Genomic DNA, 9,462 nt, shown 5'->3' with positions numbered 1-9,462 from the left:
TTCAATGGGTGTGGAAATCGTCATACAATGCTAGTTACAGAATGGGAAAAATTACAATAAGAAGAAAAAGTGCAAGAACAAATACAAATAAACGTTAGGGTTATACAGATAACAGTTATATGTCTGTTAAGTATACTTAACATAATTTATACAAGACCAGATCACAAATGCTAGATTAGTAAAAAGAAAAATACATTACAAAATTTCAATATTAAAATGCAGTATTTCAATGATCCAGTTTACTACTTTAATTCAGTAAGGTTGTTAGTGCTTTGTCTGTTAGGTACTGTTTTATTTCTTTCAGTCTCTTGTATGTATCAGTAATTTGTTTAATGTGTGTGGGGAGTTTGTTATAAAATGTTATTCCTGCAACATGAGGTGCTTTGAAAGAGCAATTCTATGCGCTTTCATATGAAAGTTCTCTTTTTGGCGTGTGTTGTATTGATGATCCATCGAATTTTTTATCCATTTTACCATGTGTTAGTGCGTAAGCAATTACTTTTAAGTATAAAGGGAATATATAGTCATTATTTTGTTTTCTCGAAATGATTCTCTACATGAGTTTCTTATCGGTGTTTTAAACATAGCTATACCGTATTGTTCTTTTTTGCAGAATAAGCAATCTTTGAGTGTACTCATGTGAAGCTCCCCCCATGCTATTATGCAATATTCTAGGTACGGATATACAAGTCCATAGTACAGATTTTTGTTTATTTCAGACACATCATATTGTGCTAGGAATTTTTGAAAGATATACATTTTTCCCTACTTTTTTGCATACATGGTCAATATGATATGTCCATCTTAATTTATCATCAATAACTAACCCTAAAAATTTTACTGAATTTTCATAATTGATTTAATTCTCATGTATTCGTACATTTATATTATCAAAATTGTGTTTCTTTCCAGGGTTGAAAACAATGTACATTGTTTTTTTGATAGTTTATGTTCAAGCTATATGAGTTTAAGTATTGAGTTATTATATTTACTGATGTGTAGATTTGTATTTCTAATTGTTCTTGTGTTTTTGGCACTGCAAGTTATGGTTGTGTCATCTGCGTATGTTAAACTTTTTGTGTTGTCTGGGGGTGGGCATATCGTTGATATATAAGATATATTGAGTGTCGGATACAATTTTTTCAGTGTGTTGTATCTGCGTACAGTATGGTCTATCCGTGAGAAAAGATTTTATCAATTTGAAGACTAAAATTGGTAAACGCTGTAAGTGCCACAATAATTCAAACACCGTGCCATGCTTTATAATGTGGTAAACGTGAAATGTTGTTGGTAGCCCTCTAATTAGTTCAAAGGACGTGGCACGTTCTTACGGGCTGATGTGCGGAATGATGCGATTTCCCAACACTTTCGCTTTTGGCACTTAAAACGTTTACCACTTTTAGTCCTCATTTGTGTGCGTTTCCCCTAATGCCAAGATTGTACAGTTTTTGCATTAGAATAGAGTGGTTTAAACAGTCAAAGTCCTTTGAGAGATCCAGGAAAATAGCACAAGGTATCTCATTATCTTCTAAAGCATCCATAATTATCTCAATAAATTGTGAAGCAGCTGTACTTGTCGATTTACCTTTTTGAAAACCATGTTGTAGTGGACTTATGTTATATTTGACACAGAAATCATATATATTATTACAGATGATTTTCTCAAACAATTTAGAGAAAGTTGATGTGATCGTTATTGGTCTGTAGTTTCTTATTTCAGTCTCAAGTCCTTTCTTGAGTAATGGTTTGATTATACTTTTGGGAATATTCCATTTTTTATTGAGGAGTTTATTGTGTGTGTGTAATGTACTGTGAACATTTTTTAATTATATAATTTGACCAACCATCTAGACCTGCTGATTTCTTATTATTTAAATTTTTCATAGTAGTTTCTAGTTCATTTATGGTTATTTCATCTAAAAAATGGAGTTCAATACTGTATTTGATTTAATTTTGATTGTATGAGCACTTTTTGGGTCAGTAGGACAGTTTACATATGAGTTTGTGAAATTCCTGTTAAAAATATCAGCAATTTGTTTGGGGTTGGTTATTTCTATTTCATTATCAACTAATGTGGTATTTTCATTGCACTTATTGCATACTTTGCCTCTCTGCTCATTTATGATATTCCAAATTGTCTTTGACTTATTGCTATTATTCCTAATATTATCTGTGAGGTGTTTAGATCTTTCACGTTTTATTAGTTTTTTATATTCATTTTTCTTTATTTTGTATAACTCACAAAAAAAATTATTTTCTTTATATGCATTTTGTCATAAATGTCTTTGAGGTTTTTTTTTCTGTATTACTTCATTTGTGACCCAAGTTTATTTTTCTTATTTGGTTGAACATGCTTTGTTTTTATGGGACATGCAAGGTTCATGTAGTATGCTAGAGTGTTCATAAACTTCTCCCATGCATTTTCGGTTCCACATTTTTTAAATAGCTGGTACCAATTTTCTTTACATAACAGATGTAACAAATAGTTTACATTAACTTCCCCCATGTTTCGGCTTTCTATTTGTATGGAACATTTTGTGTTAGAATGTGTTTTATTTACACTGACTTCTACAATTTGCGCAGTGTGATCAGATATTAGGTTGTGTATCACTTCTGCCCGTATTGTGTCAGTGGGAAGATTTGTACTAACATGATCTATTAGACTTTCAGTGATACATGTTACTGTAGTTGGATCTGTAAATATCTGCGAAAGTCCATAGGATCTAAGGAGATCCATGTATTTTTATTGTTACTTTGCAGGAGATCAATATTAATATCTCCGAGAATAATAACTTTACTATTTGATTTTGTTATTCTTGTTAACATGATTTCTAGTTTTGGAAAGAAGAGTTGTAAGTCTGTATTTGGATATCGGTACAGGGTTATTATCTTCACAGATAAATTTCGCATATTTATTTTCATACCTGCTACTTCAAAGACCTTTTCGGTGGACAGTGATTCCAACCAGTTTATATGTTTACATCAAACTAGTTTTTCTTTAATAAATATAGCTATACCACCACTTTTGTACTCCTTTCTTGTAAAGTATGACATCAAGTTGTACCCTTCCAACCTAAAGAATTTTGTTTGTTCTTCATTTAGTCCATATTCAGTTACCCTAAAGACATCTGGCTGTAATTCTTCTAGCGATATTGTTATCTGATCTATTTTCTTAGTAATAGATTGCACATTGTTGTGCATAATTTTTAAGGAAAGGTTTCAATATAAGTGATCTTGTTTTAAATGATTGGAATATATGGATGTAGCTGATATTTTATTTATAGGTGTATAGTCCACCCAACTCAGTCCTGTGTGACCAGGTGACTCAACACGTTTCCCTTTTTTAATTGGTTATGCCATATTAATTTAATGGGTTGGGAACTCTTCTGAATATTTACATAAGACTCTTGAATTATTTTACATAATGCATTAGATACTTTTTCTTTACCAAGCATATTTAAATGCATTCCGTGTTTTGTGTGGCTATCTCTGCTTAAGTTACTTACATCTATCATATCTACATTTCTAAAATTTTTACACAAGTGTTTGATTCTTTTGTTTATATCCTCTCCAGCAGGGGTCGCCAACGCGTCGACCGAGGTCTACCAGTCCACCGACAAGCCGCGAGAGGTAGCCCGCGGTGCTCTGTCATATTATATGGATTATTATATATTTGCAAAGTGGCGGTTTTTTTACAGCATTTTTCGGATCTAATATATATGTAAATCAGCGTTCTCTACAATGAATGCGATAAAATCAAAGGAGAGGAATCGATTAACTGATGATCACTTGAATTCCTGCTTGAGAGTAGCAGTAACGTCATATGACTTGCAGTGTCAAGTGTCGTGAAACAAGTCAACTGACTGCTGAAAAGTACTAAATAGCTGTGTAACTTTTTACTGATGCCCAGCAACAAGTGAAATGCTTTTGTTAAAATGAGTGTTTATGAAAGAATAAAATTGTAGTAATTATGTTTATGTAAAAAAAAATACCTTCTCATTAAAAGGATGAAAAGATGCTAATAATGAACTGGGGAGATACGGCCTAAAACGGGTGCCAGGCCAACAGTACTGATACTTTAATAAATAAATAAGTAAATAAATAAATAAATAAATACATACATAAAATAAAATAAAATAATGAATGTCAATTTTATGGTATTGGACCTTTGCTTCCTCTTTTAGGCTCTCGTTGTTAGGTCTAATGAGATAAGTAAACCGCCAGTGATTCTTGAAATGTAAGGTTGGGTACCGCTGCTCTACAGCAATGTTCACACAAGATTTAGACACGAGATCATGTCTAATTGGTATGTTTACAACAACAACTTTTCATTGCTTTAGTTCAACAAGTTTTTGTTCGAGTGTACTCACAACATCATGGCCTTCGTTACATGCAATATTATTTGTGCCAGCCATAATAACAACGCAGTCATTAACCATATTCTGAGGTGCAATGCCACTTACAACTTCTTGTATCTTTGCACCAGGTTTGACAATACTACTGACGGGGACGTTACCTAGCTGATTTTTTATGTTCCCTGCCAGTCCTCTGCCATGACTATCTGCAAATATATGTACTTGAAGTTCTCAGAGTTTAGGCGTGTTTCTTTTCACTGTTTTTTGTGGGATTTTGGCCTTGGCATTTTTACCAAGATCACCTATGTTTCGCACTTCACTCGCATCTTCTATTGGTAGTTCTTTTAGAATACTGAATCTATTCTTACTTTCAAAAGTTAGCACTTTATTGCACTTACTTGGTTTCCTGGAATTCCCCGCAATTTGTAACCATGAGTGGGTGTAATCCTTGATTTTATTTCCTTTCTCGAGTTTCCAGTTTGTTTCTTGGTGTGAGATTTTCACTTTTAAGTTCTTGTATGTCACTTTGCAGAATGCTAACTATTTGCATAAGGGTTGAGCATTCTTCATCAATTTATTTTGCTGAGGTATCACTGCCGCCATATTCTATACATTAAGGGCAAAACCATTCACTTTTTTGGTCAGATCCTTCTGTAATGGAGTTATAGATATAGGCTTAACACTGAGCAAGCAATAATTTTTAAGATTCTGTTCAATAAGTTGTGCAATAACAAACCAGGCAATGAAAATTTTAAAAAATCCAATGATTCATGAATGTAACTATAGATAGTGTTCAAACAAAACTAAAAATGGAAATCTATCTTATAAAAAGGACTGTAAATCACGTGACCTTTACTGTTCTTAACTTTTTCTATCTCCTCCACAAGCAACTCCTTTCGCTCTCTAATTTCTTTTCAATACTTTCAACTCTGCAACAGAGCTTATCGATGGCACTTTTCGATGGTTCCAGGTGATGCTGCTGCATCTCGTCCTTCATGTGTTGCGTCATCCCTGCAGAAAATCCCTTGTAGCTGCACAGCATTTCCTTGCAAGCACACACAGCAAAGTGCTTCTGACATTCTTCATCCAAATGTGCCTCCACGTCTTCTCTTATAACTTCAGCACCACAACTCTCAGGACAAAGAATTTGGAATTCCGAGTGGTGACATTCCAGCAGTTGTTTCTTGGTTTCCTTCTTGCAATATTTACACTCGATCACCGTGTTGAGGCACTCATTCTCAATGTGTTCGCTGAGATCTTTCCTTGGCAGTTTCTTCCCACAGTCATTGACACAGCGGATAGGCATGAACTCACACGAGTCGTAGTGTTCTGTTTCAAGCAATTTCTCGTCGCGAAATACGCACTGGTCCTCACACTGCACACGCTTGTCACACACGTCGGATTTTTTCACTTCATTTGAAAAATTGTTACATGACACCACAGGAGGTTCTGACTTGTCAACAATCTGACCGCTGTTGGGACATGCTGAGGGACTGCTCTCGACTCCAAAGGTGGTCTCTTCCGGAGAACTTAACTTGGATTCACTCTTGGTAACTTTCACAGAGCATTGTTGTTCGTGATTTTCTACATCTTCCGCGGAAAACAACTGAGAAGCAGCCTCCTTCTTGCAAACATTATGATGTTGCTGATCATCACCACAGCCACTCTGGCATTGAACTTTTCCTTTCTCGCAGTTGAAACTGTGACTGTCCATCTCCGCTGAATTTATCTCCTTCTCGCAGAACGAGCATGTGACGTAAACAGTTGTCGGCATCTTTAATCTTGAAGAGCGAATCGCGACTGAGATAACAACTGCTCCGTCGAAATCCGCAATGCAGATGTCTGCACTAGGAACAGAGGAGCAACCACGAATTTTTGTCGGGGGGAGGGACAAGTACTAGGATAAACGTTCCAATAATAATAATAATAATAATAATTATAATAATAATAATAATAATGGCATTATTACTGTTATTATTATTATTATTACTATTATTATTACTAGTGGTAGTAGTAGTAGTATCAAAAACGTTATTATCCTCATTAATTACGCAAAGAGGGGGTAGAAGTTGGTACTTAAGCATTTGTTTGAAACAAACTATTTGAAATATTTTTTCAACATCGTCAATTTTACATTAGTTAATAATTTAAAACAAGGACACAAACTGTATTTTTGAATGGCAGAATATGAATGATAAATGCATTCCGAAGATAATTCTTTTTGTACATACAACATGTATGACTTTAATATACAACATGTTTTACACATATGCAACATGGACCGACATAAAAGAAAATTCATATGCAACATGCTAATACTAAATTGTGTACGTATTCAATACATATACAAAACATATTATTTAAATACATCACATTAGAGAAAAGAATAATATTGCGAGCGAGGCGAGGAAGAAAATTTTTAGATCCAATTTTTGTAATTGAAAACAATATTGATTTAATAGGGCAAAAATAGGGCCTCCCCGATGACGCAGTGGTAGCGTCGTTGCCTTGTAATCTAGGGGTCCCGGGTTCGATACACGGTGGAGGCACATAGTGGATCGGATCCTACTATCAACTGTAGGTCCAGTCCCGATTAGCCTTACTGTGCACAAAGTGAACTTAAAACACCAAATCAAACCAATGTGGCAAAAATAATTTCACTGGACGCCATGGCATTCTCTCTTTTACAACATTTTTCATTTAGATCATTCGGCAGCCATGGTCATCTTGCCTAGCTACGGCTCTAAACTTGAAGGAACTGAGAAGAGGAGGTCGTGCGAGAGAAGCGAGCAAGAAAATTATACGAAATATACTTTCATTTGCATAAAATTTGAAATCGAATGGAGCAATTCTTCTCTGTGGCCCCCGCTCTGCAGGTGCCTTTGGCCGTCAATGTTTGACCCCCTTGCCCCCCTAGAATTGAGTTCCGTCGAAGTTTGGGGTGGGGGCAATGCCCCCTGCCCCCTCCCTGTGGTTGCGCCACTGACTACGAAAATCTATAAGCCTATGGTTACCAAAATGTTTACTTTATACCATGGGAACAGATACCGCCAACCAATCAATTATACATTAGCACGCATAAATTATGACATCAATGTCGTCCACTTGCTACCTGTAGAAACAAATATAGGAGATATTTTTCTACAACGTTCTGTTATGGAAACATACTAGTCATTCCTTCCCAGGTATCCACGCAACAAAGGGCGATATGTCAAGTATCGATTCTGTCTACGAGGGTTGGGGAGGGAAAGGTACCTAGCTTAGCTAATTAAAAAATATATTTTTGATATTATTGTGAAACAAAGAGTTGTTTTTGATCGATTGGTTGTTTGCTTTATGTTACTTCTCTATTCTGCCACTTTTGGTTAATCGCGAAGATGAGGTTGGATGATGATGAGTTGAAACGTATGAAGAGTCAGTAACAAACACAACACAGGCCCCAAAGTGGATTATACTGGCTGTGAGTCCAGACCCCAGGGCCTCGATAGTCTGCAAAATGGAACCCAAGGAAGAGAGGTTCATACTTGGGGATTCTCACAAAGGGCTAACCCTCACACCGCAAGCGGAGAGAAGTAATTTTGAGAAGAGAATTGGATGAACGGTCGTCATTCCTTGCATTTCGGCTTTGGTTTGACTTTTTAGTCAACTTTATGCACAGAAGGTTAAACGGGACTGGATGTACAGTTTAAAGTGGAATCCGAAACAGTATGTGCTTCCACCGGCTATTGAATCTGGGACACCTTGATTACAAGCGATGACGTTACTACTAGGCCCTCGAGGAGACCCCTTGCAAATTAGAATAGATCATTTCAAGTTACAAGATGTATTTGTTATTTTTTGTGCATAACGTGAATATAGCCCACTTTGTAAATTTTCGAAGTGAATAACGACGGAAAATGCGTTAAATGAAAAAGAAAGGCTGTACAATACAGGAACCAGTTCGTGTTTTCATATTCTACCATTTAAATTAAAAATACTAAATGGTTCCACAGTGTATCATAATTCCAAAAATTAGTTTTATGTGACACGTCACACAACGTAAAGATCATGGCTAGAATTTCCTCCCAACTTTTAATACTTTTCTTAAACATGTTACGTAAAAGTTAATAACAAAATAGAAGAACTATGCATATCAGTACACTAAATACATGAAATGTATAAACGATTTTAAAAACAAGTCACTGGTGGGTTGGATTTCATCTCCACTGCAGATTGGCCATCCGGTAGTCCTGATCTCAATCCACTGGACTACAAACTGTAGTCAGTGCTAGATGGATTGTATGGAAGAAGAGGCATCTTACAATTGCAAATTTAAAGTGTTCCTTGATGGCAGCAGTGTAATTTTTGGGGGATTTTCCCATTGGGACTATATGTGCTACACAGAGACTTCGAACGTGTGTGAAGGCAATAGGTGGACACTTTGAAAACTGACTGGTGCCATTTATGTGTAATATACACTGGTTTCCAAAAGTTAAGCACCCAATGCAAATTTTCGAAAGCGTATTGGAATTTGAGTGGCTGAAAATCGCTGCGGATTTAGATTTCAGTTTTTATGTGTAGCTTCCTTTTTGTAAGTAGATTGTAAATCATCTGTACCTAGGTGCTTAATCTGTGCTCTTGAAATAGCATAAAAGTGAGGATTTCGTGCAAGAATCATCACACTTTCGTTGAAGACTCCAGCATTCTGAAGGGTTTGATGTGCATTTAAAAGCTGATACGAAGTGTTTATAAATTTTGTAGGATTATTTTTGATAATATTCTTGTTTCTATGGCTGAAAGAAGACGAATGACAGATAGTGAGCGCTGGCGTGCTGTCGGACGCATTGAAGCAGAGCAGTCAATCAAAGATGCCGCTATTTTCTTTGGTGTTGATCATTCTGTAATTTCTCGGTTATGGAAACAATTCCAAACAAGTCAAACAGTTGTCCGGAGACCTGTGTCCGGTCGTCCAAGGGTTACCGCCCCCTCTGATGATCGATATATTGCTATAGTAGCCAAGCGGAATCGACGTGCGACCTTCACAACTGTTACATCCATGGTTGCAGCGGCACTTGGTAAGACAATATCTGCCAGTACTGTGCGCCGAAGTCTCCACATGAAGGGATTG

The sequence above is a fragment of the Lepisma saccharinum genome, chromosome 28 (genome assembly GCF_977018435.1).
Source record: "Lepisma saccharinum chromosome 28, izLepSacc3.1, whole genome shotgun sequence".
Classification (NCBI taxonomy): Eukaryota; Metazoa; Arthropoda; class Insecta; order Zygentoma; family Lepismatidae; genus Lepisma; species Lepisma saccharinum.
This window is presented reverse-complemented; position numbering follows the sequence as displayed.